At 45.1% G+C, this 11,952-nt stretch overlaps 1 pseudogene; it reads right to left on the bottom strand.

Annotated features, from left to right (window-relative positions):
• Nucleotides 1–2,163: 2,163 nt before the first annotated feature.
• Nucleotides 2,164–9,697, bottom strand: LOC143651334 (RUN and FYVE domain-containing protein 2 pseudogene; annotated as a pseudogene).
• Nucleotides 9,698–11,952: the final 2,255 nt, after the last annotated feature.

Here is an 11,952-nt window from a genome sequence, read left to right as displayed (position 1 = left end):
TTAGAAACATAATATGCAAAACAAACACATTTTTTTTTAAAGTAAAAGTTTCTCTTGGAAAAAAATAGTCAAATGGGCCCATTTCTGTGAGGGAAAATGTAGAGAGGCATAAATAAAACAACATTAAATATTAAAATGGTGGTAAGATTACCATATAAGCAGCAGAAACTTTTTTAAAGAAATAAGACATTTTCTTCACCAAATCTGTGTCAGTACTTTTTTTTTTTTTTTAGAGCAGGCTAATTTTTCAAATCTTTATTTGGTTTATAAAATTTGTACTTTGTTTAAAAACATTGCAGGGTAAACCAAACTTTACAATTTTAATTCCTTGGCACCATGATAGCATTACTGTAGTATTGGCTAGGTGAGGGGATGGTTTGTGAAGTCGAGTTTAAATACTTTCTGTGAGGGGAAATCTTGAAAAGTAAAAGTAGTGTTAGGTTCACAATCATAAAAGCACAATTTGTGAAAGTTATAACAAAAAAGTCCAAAGATTTTTAAAAAGCCAAAACAATCCGGACTAACACTTGTATTGCCTTTGTAAAATCTTCCCACACCCTGACCAAAAAAGTGGAGGACAACAGATTTTTGAATGACACAATTTTAAATGTGATGAGAAAATGGGCATTTTGAGTCGAAACAGGCTAAGAATTTAAGCAGCTTAACTGGTGAATCATTCTTTAACGTGTGCAAACTGCAGTTTTAAAAACTTTGAGAATTCTCATGCTGATCAATTTCGCCAATCATAAAAATCCATTAATGTAAAAACAACTCAAGAATATAACTTCTATCAGCATTCAAAGAAAGACCTAAAAAACTACATGTAAGTTCTAACTGAAGAACTCAAAAGACTGGAAATTTGTGGCTTATAGGAAAACATCTTCAAATAAAATAATGGTTTCATACTTGGGAAGTTTAGAAAACTACATTAAATTATTTTAAACCTAAAAGTATGTACACTCTGAGATCCTGCAAAATAAAAGTGGTCCCAGGGTAAAGTTGTAATGGAATCCGTGACTGATAACAGTTTATGCTACTAGGAGTAATATAAGATTCCTAATAGGACATTTCTGAAAGGCTTAAAGTGCATGACTGAAAATCAAGGTTAATTTCAAAAGTAAGTTGATAGTGTAGGATTCCTTGAAGTGATTATAGAGGGTTAATTTTTACAAACTCTTGGTGTGTGTAGGTAGTGTAACTGGATTAGCATTCATTTAATCTTTAATGACAGGACAGAGACCACATCTTCATCTCAAATTGGTCACACAATTACTCTATATATGCTGAATTTTCACTGGACATTGGTGATGTCTACAACAATGCAATGCTTCCAAAAGATTATTGGAGGGAAATTTAATACACAATGTTTTGAAGTAATCAAGTCTATGTCATCAAAGGTAAAGTTTGACTGCATTTTAGATTTCTCCTCACTTTAATGGCTAGAACCTAAAATATCCTATTACATATATGTTGAGAATGATACCTTCAATTTTTCTAAAATGGGAATTAGTCATTTAGTAAGGCAGGCAACATGACAGCCGCAGTAACTGAAGGTAAAAATGATGTTATGTATGCCTTCCTTTCAAAATGAGAAGGAAAAAGTTGAGGCCAAATATCAGTGCCCCTTTAATTTAACCTGTATCTGAAAGATGATCAGCCAGCACAACAGTAATTTTAGGACAAAAGACCAAAAGGAAGTTTCATAGAGTAAAATGGTGGCCTTTTCTAATGTAAAAGGCAAAAGAAGGGAAGGAAAGAGGACAAATGGGGTTAAGCTAAAATTTTAGCAAGCTAATGAAAAACCGGTTGAGTTGAAACATTAATACTTATAAAACATTTTATACATTTCCAATACTCTGAGAACCATGAAGCTTTTAAAGTGCATTAAGAGACTAAGAGGCACCATCAAATATCAACTTGACAGTCTGGAAGAATAAAACAATCTGAAGCCTTATTTTTAGTAAGGCCTTTTACAAGATAAGGTAAATCTGTTAGCTATGCTGTCTGGCCGTCCAATAGATTTAAGGGTTACATGATTATCACATCAATTACGAATTAAGCTAAAGTTATCTCTTAAAGCATGCCCTGCCGAAAATTTTTCTGAGTATACAGAAAGGAAATATCAAATTATATAACTGCTAATTCCTATGAGTCTGAATATGTAGAAGATAAACTGGTACCAACACCAACAAAGCTGCTTAAGAAGGGCTGCCTGGATACCTCGTATGTACATTCATACATAACATTCATCATACATACTTCCATACATAAGATTTAGTTCTGGAGTCCTAGGACAAGTTAGATGAGCATCTCTGAATCAGCAATGCATGACAGGAATCACAGACTCGTACTGGCTTTGGTGAAGAAGGCAGAGGCAGTTCGTTGTCAGAGCAGGAATTACAGAAAATTTCCCCACAGTTTCTACAGTGATGCTTTCTCTTAGAGAGTGAAAATTCCTTTTCACAAAGTTTACAATGCGTTGCTTCTTTGTCTTTCAACCAAACTAGTCCCTGTAATGCTTTGTTGGCTTCTTTTATGTCTTCTATTTTAAGTTTTGATTCGCTAAGTTTGTTGCCAAGTTCTTGCAGGGCTTGCTCCTGGTCATGGTATTTCCTTTTCAGCTGCTGATTTTCATCTTGGACATTAAGGAACTCTTTTTTAAGAGTAGTGATTTGTTGGGTCTCATTTCTAAGATGAGATAAGACATCTTTTTCCTTTTGAAGATCTTCCTGTAAAGTCTGCCTCCATTCCTTTTCAATCTTCAAATCAGTTTCCAGTTGTACCAGCTGTTTCTCCTTTTGGGAGATTTGCTTCTGCAGACTGTCGGATTTATTCAGACATTCTTGTAGATATTTCTCGTCCTCATCTTCAGCTTCCATCTGCGCCTTCTCTGCTTGCTGCAATCTTTGTTCCAACTGCCTCATAGCTGCAGTAATTTTACTGGTTTTTTCTTCCAGTCGGGCAATTATTTCATTTTTTTCTTTCAAGCAATCTTCAGAACCCTGCATTTTTTGATACATCTCTATGTTAATTGCTTTAACTTCCTCTAGTTGTTGTCGAAGGCCTATTAGAGTATCTTGTTTCTCGTGGATATCCTTCTCCAACAACTTCATGGCGAGTTCAATTTCATGTTTCATACTAACTTGTACTGCTAGTTCATTCTCCACATCCTGTCGTAACTGAGATTCATCTCGAAGTTGCCTTCTGGCTTCATTGTACATTTCATCTAGCCCCTGCCGAGAATGCTTATATGTTTGAAGTTCAGTTTCCACATCAACTTTCGTAACCTCTAGGTGCTGCTGTGTTTTCATTAAAATCAATTTATTTTCACTTCGTAGTTGATGATTTTCTTCTTGGAGTTTAATGATATTATTCTTTGCAATTGCTAACTCTTCAATCAGCTTAGTATTTGACTTTTCTAATGAATCAACTCTTGAATGGAGGCTGCTGACTGTGTTCAGTTGTCTATTTAACTCTTCAACATAATTCTTCTGATCCAAGATGGCAGCAATCTGAACATTCCTTTCTTTATCTCCAGTATCCTCTTCATTCTTTAAATACATGGAAAAATCAATCACTCCAACTTGTGAGTCTAAATCTTCCCCCTTTACACATAGATTAGCATCTATCACATTCAGGCCAACCAGCAGCCCAACAATTACTGCTCCTTCCTCTTCCATCATTAGTGCATGATACTCATAGAATTCACTCAGAAGATCCCTCTGGATAATTAAGCAATGCAGGTAATCAGCCATCTTTTTTTGCATGAGGGCTAATCGTAGCCATGCTCTTGCACGACCCAGAGGAGTCTTAAGACCAGGTAAATCCCGGACACTGGCTCCTATTTCCTTTGCTTCTGGGTACAACTTTTCCACCAATTCCAAAGGGCCCCAGATGGTTTTGTTATAACTCAAAAATGATTTTCTTAATTTCTTTCTTAACACTGATTAGATTTCCTGCAGATACAGTTCACATATCATATGGATCACCCAAGGAAACCACCAAGATAGGCACATTTTCCCCATGGCGGCGGCACGGTCTCGGACGGGGGTTCCGCCTGTGTCAGTACTTTTGAAAACATATATAATATGGGCAAATTCCTAAAAATTGATAAAAAGGAACAGCAAGCCAAAATTACATTAAAGTAAATAAGTAAATAGTATTCTCTCTTGGAGGAAAGGGGAATCTGGGAAAACATTAGAGAAAAAGATCATTACAATTTTATGCAAATCTTCCTGGATAGAGAAAAAAAAACTTTCCTCTATGAGGCAAATATCACTTTGATAGCCAAACCATGCCAGAGTGGATAAAAAAAGAAAGATACAAGCAAATCTGCCTTTTGAATAAATTTATAAAAACCCTCAGTCAAATGTTAGCCAGCTGAATCTAGCAATATATGAAAGAGATAATAACTCATGAGCAAGTTGAGGTTATCTGTGGTAAGCAATATAGATACAGATTTAGAAGATCGAATAAAATTCATCACATTAACTGATTCAAGAGAAAAAATTATCTCCATAGATGTAGAGAAAAGCATTGGTATAGTAAACATCCATTCAAATCTTTGTCTTTAACAAGTAGAAGGAACTTCCTAAATCTTATAGAAATTATTTTTTTAAAAAACTTAAAGCAAAATTTCTTCCTATAATAAGAAAGAAGATTCAGATACTAATCAATTCTGCTTTTTTCAACAATATATCAGAATTTTTGTACTTCAAAGATGGTACATATTAGAACTAATGTTTGCTAAGGTGAATAGATATATGATGAAGCTATAAAATCAATGCAATTTTATACACTAGCTACAAACACAAATTGTAATTTGTAAAATGATACAATTTTACACATTACTTACAAAAGTATAAGGTCCTTAAAAATAATACTAATCAGGAAAACACAAGACCTAACTGCAAAAGTTGAAAAACTAATATTGAAGGACAATTATGTAGACCAAAAATGGACACAAATATACTTTCTTCCTTGATAAAAAGACTCATTATTTTTCTTCTGCATTTAATCAAAATTCCAATCATTTCTTTTTTTTAAGGAACTTGAGGCTTATTATTAAATTGTATAATAGCAACGAGACAAGAAAGACAAAGCTACTTCTGAAGAATATGAAGAATGGAGTGTGATTATACACCTTGTGTAGTATCAAGTATTATTACAAAACCATAGTTAGTCAGGTATTGATAACAATTGGGTTGGAAACAGAAAATAGGCTAATAGAGCAGTAGAGAACACAGATGTATTTTTACTCTTACATGGAAAATGGATATACAAAATAGGCTATTTTGACAACCACTGGGGAAAGATAGTTATGTATTAATTATGCTCAGATAATTGCTTATCCAATTGGAGAAACTTTGAAATTGGTTTCTCACCTCACATCATATGCAAGATTCAATCCTCCTCATGGACTATGTGCCCTCCTCTCCCCCAGTTTATAGGGCAAATTCCCAAAGAAAAGGGAGAAGAGATGGCTCCAAAGCAGGACTTCAAATGCTGAGTCATTCTGCCCCTAACTCTGCTTAGCTATTGTCCCTGACACTTCAGCACCCTTCCCCCATCTTCCATCCCCTGCCACTCTGGGGTCCCCTCTGCTCATAATTCAAGATCTTACCCCACTCCGCACCATCCCTCTAAAACCCAGTTAAAGCCTCTACAGCACTTACCAAAGGTTTTCCCTGTTAATAATGTGCCCAGGTGCAGAAATAATAATGATAACGATCATGATAATGATAGCTTCTATCTGGTGAACACACTCTATTTTTGGCATTCATGCACCATCTCCTTTAACCTTTTTAAAGATGAGATACAGAGGACAGATTGATTAAATGGCTTACGAAGTCATAGAGAAAGGCAAAGAGCTGGTATTGTAACTGGAATGTCGTCAGATCCCATAGTCTCAACCACAAGGCCAGGATGGAAATGGCTGCGAAATGGGGGGACTCCCTGCTGGGCTGGAGCTTAGACTAGTGGGGTTAGAACTTCTCTTTGCCATCAATCATTCCTCAAAGACTGCTGGTGCTGCCATAATAGAAATGAAATGGTCACATTTTACATGAAGGGAGTTTTTGTTTACAGGCATTTTTATCACATTTATCATTTATGACAGAATGATAGGACAAAATTCAGAGTCCAATAGAATGCTCTAACACATTAAAGGTAGTTCCTGGGAGGCTGGAAGCAGAGGGGATCAGAGAAGCACTGAACGAGCTGAAACAGCTAAACTCACCAACCTATATCAGGGAGGGAGGGAGGTGAATCCCTAGTCACTTGCATTCTGCCAAGAAAACTTCCAGGCCAAGTTAGAGACCTCTGGACCACACCATCTCTAGGGCTCCTAACTGCCCTTACTTTCCTTAAGGCTAAGAGTCAGTGAAACAGAGGTGTCACCTCCTCTAGGTCACCTTGTATAGTCAGAGACAGAAATAATCCCAGTCTGAACCCCAGCTTCCTGCCCCCAAAGCCCTAGAATACTCCCGCCAATGCTGCTTATTACCAGAATGGGAAAAATCCAACAGTGCAGAATAAATGTAGAAAGTTCTGCAGGAAGAAACATATGTGAGTGCCACCATATGACAAACACTGTGCTGGCTAATTAAAGAATAAAAAAGAACAAGCATATGAGCTTCAGCTCTCTGGGGGACTTGAGCCTAAGGAGGGCCTCTCAATACCAAGGCAGAGAAGTCACAAATGGCTGACCATCATAAAGGCTCCTCCAGACCCCCAGATGCTTGTGTAGGTGCCACAAACATCTGAACAGCAGCCCAGCACTGTGGGTAAGAAAGAAAAAGCAGCCCAAGGCTCCTTCCTCAGGCTGCACTGGGGATGGTGACAGCCAACCTCACTGGCTACCGCTTGCCTTTTAAACCCAGAGGGATCAAAGGAACCTACAATACCCAGCTCCCAGCCTTAGACAATAATCCTCAAAAGGAGGGGTGTGTGTTTTGCACACTCTCCACTAAACACTTCTCCCACCTCAACCTCATTTACCCAAAAGTGAGAGGGAGCTTTCAAAGGGTTTGTCATCCACACCCAGCTGAGACAACAATCCCCTTATTTACCTCTAATTCAATAGCTCTGTGGCCCCTGCACAGAGTCTAGAGCCTTCCCACCAGATAAACAGAAAAATCAGCCCCTGGTTAAAGGCCACACCATCTGCCCACGACCCATCAGCTATCTATAAAGAGGTGGGATCTGGTCCACAGTTTCCAGGTCTCTATGGCTGCAAGCCCAAAATTGCTTTGGAGGATCGTAAGAAAAGACCTCTTCAGGAGGTCTGGAATTATTCACTGACCCGCTACAGGAAGGGAACTGTTCTGAATGGCTTAGGGTGAACAATAGACTCTAGAGCAGCAGTCTTAATTGGGACCCCAGTTCCAAGGGGTATATTAACCCCAATACTAGATACAAAATGTGTCACTGCACCAGTGCATGTTTCCAAGGAAAGAAGGTAGAGCTTTCACCAGACTCTCACACAGACCCAAGACCCAACCTCTGGCCCCATGTTATCACCCTGTCATATCACCATCCCTGGGCCATCCCAACCCTCCATCTCTCCTATTCAACATACTGGATAGGTCTACAGCACCACTCCTGTTCCCTTGTGCCCTGCTCCTCCAGCTGCAGAAAGTGGACCCAGGGGTTTTGAGCCCAACTCTCCTGCGTGCACCCTCCAGATTCCAGGGGGCAAGAGCCAGGCTTCTCCCAACAGAGGTGCTGGAGATGCCACCCTCCATTCAAACTGAGGTCCCAATTGTATGGACCCCCCCAAGAACAGCAAGTGCCAAGCCTCCTGGAGAGATGACTTCCTTCAAGAGAGAACTTTGGGTGTCCCTCACTTCCTTCAGGACCACCTGGCTAAGTCCACTTACGGTGGAAAAGGAGCATGCCAGGCAAAGAAAAGGGATGAAAGACCCAGAATATTTTCTGAGTCCTTTCTCCTGGGCCAGGTGGCTCAGTGGTGAAGGCTTATTCCCCTTGCTCCGTGATGCTCCAGCCTCTGAAGAGCAGGCGGAGGACGAGATGGATGGTGTTCTTCAATCCTGTCCCCTTCTAGGAAATCTTATTCTAAATTCCCAGTCATTCCTCTGACGCTGACTTAAAAAGAAAAAAAAAAGGAAACTCTAAAACCCCAACCCCCTAAAACAAATTCCTTCCCAGCTCTTTTAATTTCAGTATAAGTTTCCTGGAGCTAAAACCTTTTTTTGTTTGTTTCAAGTGGCAAAGAAATGGGCAAGTCAGTGCTAGGTGTAAGGCAACAGAGCATAGGGGCAGATGAAGAGGAAAGAATGAATAAATGCAGACATCAGTCCCCAGGATCGTAGCTCCTGGGGCACATACAGCCGGCGGGGCGGGGGAGCAGGGGCGGGGACAACGCGTTCGGAGCTTTCCCCAGCCCAGCCGCGGGGAGATGCAGCTTCCAGGGGGCCGGGTGGGACCAGGAGAGGCAGAGCCGACCTATGACATCCGCGGGGTCCGGAAGCGAAGTTCCCCCTCTTTCTAAAAGGAGCTCTGCTCCGAAGAGGCGTCCCTGCCTGCCCGTCGCCGCCCAGCTCGCGTCCCCAGGCCGGGGCAAAGCGGGTGAGGGGCGCCCACACAAAAGGGGGAGCGGCCCGAGACCCGGCTCAGGGCGGCGCCGGCTCAAGAAGGCCTCGCGTCCCTTCCCTTCCCCGGCGCTGCCCGCCCGCGCCCACCCCAATACTCCCGCGCCCCACTCCCGGCCGCCGGACCCCCGCGCGCTCCCTGAGCCCGAGGCCTGGGATGAGGAGGGGGCTCGGGAAGGAAGGGAGGGCCCGGACCTGCCGCCTGCACCCGGGCGGCGCGGGCTCGCGGGAAGCCACCGCGGCAGGACTGGGAATCAAACTCGCGATTGCCCCCGCCAGCGGCACCTCGGTGGTCGGTCCGCGAGAAGGTGGGGCCGCGGAGTCGCGGCCCGGGCTGCGCGCGGGGCGCCGGCAGGGTAGGCACCCGGGGGCCGCGCGGTGAGGCGGGGGAGCGAGGGGAGGGCCTTACCCGAGTAGCCGCCACGCGGGTCGGCTCCTCGCGGGCGGTCGGGCCGGGCCGCGCGGGGCTGGGGGAGGGGCGGCGACCCCGCGGTGGCGGCGGGCCGGGCTGGGCGGCTCGGCTGGGGCGCGGGGAGGCGGAGAATGCGAGGCGAGGCGAGCTTCCTAGCGGCGGGCGGCGAGAAATGCAGCTGTCCCTGCAGGGCTGCCGGCGGGGCCCACAAGTGGGGCCGTGCGGGGAGGAGCGGGGCTGCAGGCAAGGGTGGGGGGCAAGCTGCGGCGCCCCTAGACCTTCTCCAGATACCCGACCCCTTTGGAGAGCGGAGGGAAGCAGGAATGGGTGTCCAGAAACCAACACAGTTGCAGCGGGGGTGGGGGGATCCTTCGGGTGAAGATTAGGAACCCCCCCCCCTCCCCTATCGGACCCGCACCAGCAGCAGTGACTCCCCGGCTTGTGGGCAGGAGGGCGTGAGCCGGGAGCTTCCCTCTCCGGAGCAGAGAAGGATGCGGGGCGTCCTGCCCCTCCCCCAACCTGGGAGCCGCGTGGGGAAGGCGAACGCAGGAGGGGTGGGAGCAGGGAGACCCGCGACCTGGGGGTCCTGAAGGGAGCCTAAGAGCTGGGGTTACCAGAGAGGCTGCAGATATGCCAGGAACCTAGGATGGAGGTGCAGCGTGTGGGTGCACATCTAGGGCTTGGGATAGCTGAGATGCGGGAGAGGAGTGGGAGGTTCCTTGGGAGGTAGGGCCCCAGAAAAAGAAACAAAATGGTTGGCCTGGATGGGGTCTCCGAAGGAGCGCTCAAAGATTTGCCCATTTCCGCAGTCAGATAACACCTGCCATCTTCCCTTGTCCTTCTTCCCTTTCCCCCAATATCCCGGGTCATTTAAGGGATTTCTGAACCCTGGGACGATTTTCCACAGCAGTAACTTGTTTAATAAATGCGAAATCGACTTTGGTTATTCTTTTTCTCCGTGGTTCAAACTCCAGTTTCGGGATGGATGGGGTGGGGTAGGTGGTGACTAGTAAGGCCCCTTCCTCTGAAGAGCTGCCCAGGAGAATGCAATTTCAGCTCTGCCCCCAGACAGGTTGCCAAAGGATCTGCAACCTCCTTCTGGAAAAGCTGCCTTAGGAGACCCACTTGCCCATCTGAGCCCAGATCCCAGGGACTAGCCCTCTCTTCCCTCCTCGGAGGGTTTACAATCCCCTAGTTGTGCTGAGACAGCTCAATATGATCAGCCACAGAGACATCTGATGGTAAAAACCACAAACCAAATTGCCCCAAACACCATGTACCCGTCAAGGGTAAGTTTCTCCAGCAAGTTTGGAATCTGGGAGGGGGATGAGCCTCAGAACCACACCCGCCTTGGGGAGGCAGGTTGAACCTAGCTCCAGGACCGGCTTTCCAGGCCCCTCTGAGGCTCTCCTATCTCTAATCCGTGGTGCATTCCGTTTCAGGGGGCTGTCAGAACCCTAGAAAGTGGTCCCTAGGCCCCAGGGTAAAGATCCTTAGCCAAGAAGCAATAATCCATGGCTCTATGCTGATGTTTGACTCCTTTCCCAAGCTGTAACTGAGAGCTCAGGATTTATGCTCGGCACAAGGATAATGTAGTTTGAGTTATCAAGCGCGTTACCTTTCACTTACCCACAGTGCAGTCCACCCGACTCTCTTCTGCCTACCTGCAAGATGCCCCAGCACTTCATCTCTGTTACCTTGTCATTTCAGGACCCAGGAAATTGCATCTGCAAACTTGGGGTTGTCCACGTTCGCACTTGCCTCTAGATTGCTCATAAAAATATTTAAGGTATTATTATTATAGTCATCAAATGAAACCAGTTACTATGATGGCTGCTCTTCCTTGATGCATGCTCTGCCTGAGCTTTACTGCCTTTCTCCTCCTTTTGGAACTGTCCTCCTGGAAGTTTTTTTTCTCAAATCCCTTCCCTGCCTTTCACTTAAATCCCCACTGGGTGTCCACTGACCCTGAACTGAAAGTTCCCAGGCTCCCAGGGTTCCAGGCCAGATCTCCCTCCTGCATTCCATCCCCTTGCACCCAGCTGCCTACAGAGGGTCTTCGCCTGTGGGTCCCTCGGACACCTTGGACACTTCAGACCCAAGGAGGTTAAAAATGACCTCAGGTTCCCACCCCATCCGACCCCCATCCCAAGCCTCCTCATCCTCCCCCAGATGCACTTACCTGGCTTCCTGACTGGAAACCTCAGTACTTTTTCCTCACCCCACCTACCCCCACCCCCAGTCTGTGGTTATCAGATCCTGTGCATTCTTCCTTGACTCTCCCCCTCCCTCGCTGCCCCAGTCTTTGCCCCAACTCAGGCCCCTGTGGTCTCTGCTCATCTTACTTATCTGAGGCCGTGGTGACCCTTTTGCTTTCAAGCACAACCCTCCTGCCTGCCCCAGGAGACTGGATTCTTTCTATCTGCTTCACACCTAAAGGCACTACAGGAGCCCCTCCTTTAAAGAAAACTTCATCCCAACCCTACCTTGCCCTGAAGCCATTGCTCTATTTCTCTCTTCTCCATTTATCAGTAGGCTTCCCCTAAGAAGTCATGCCTTCTCTTTCTGCCTCCTCAACCCCCATTCAATCCTCAACCTCCTGCAACTTGGCTTTATTCCCCTCATTCCATGGGCATCTCTCAGTGGAAGGCTCCAGCTGGCTCCCACTCTGTCTCAACCCATGGGCAGCCCTCCCTGCCCCACTGGCCCCATTGAAGCCCTGGAGGCTGTTACTACCTCCTTGAAATTACCTCAGTGACTCCTTCTTGCCAGCCTCTTCATTTTCCTATCAGCTCCATCATTTCTTCAGCTCTGCCTACAGCTCTGACTTTCCTACAAATGCCTCTTTCCAGAATGTTCTTACAGGGGGAATACAGTAGAGTGGGTACCAACCCCTGAATGCAAGCTGTATGACTTTGGGCCAGTTAC

The sequence above is a fragment of the Tamandua tetradactyla genome, chromosome 12, assembly GCF_023851605.1.
Source record: "Tamandua tetradactyla isolate mTamTet1 chromosome 12, mTamTet1.pri, whole genome shotgun sequence".
In the NCBI taxonomy this organism is placed as follows: Eukaryota; Metazoa; Chordata; class Mammalia; order Pilosa; family Myrmecophagidae; genus Tamandua; species Tamandua tetradactyla.
This window is presented reverse-complemented; position numbering and strand designations above follow the sequence as displayed.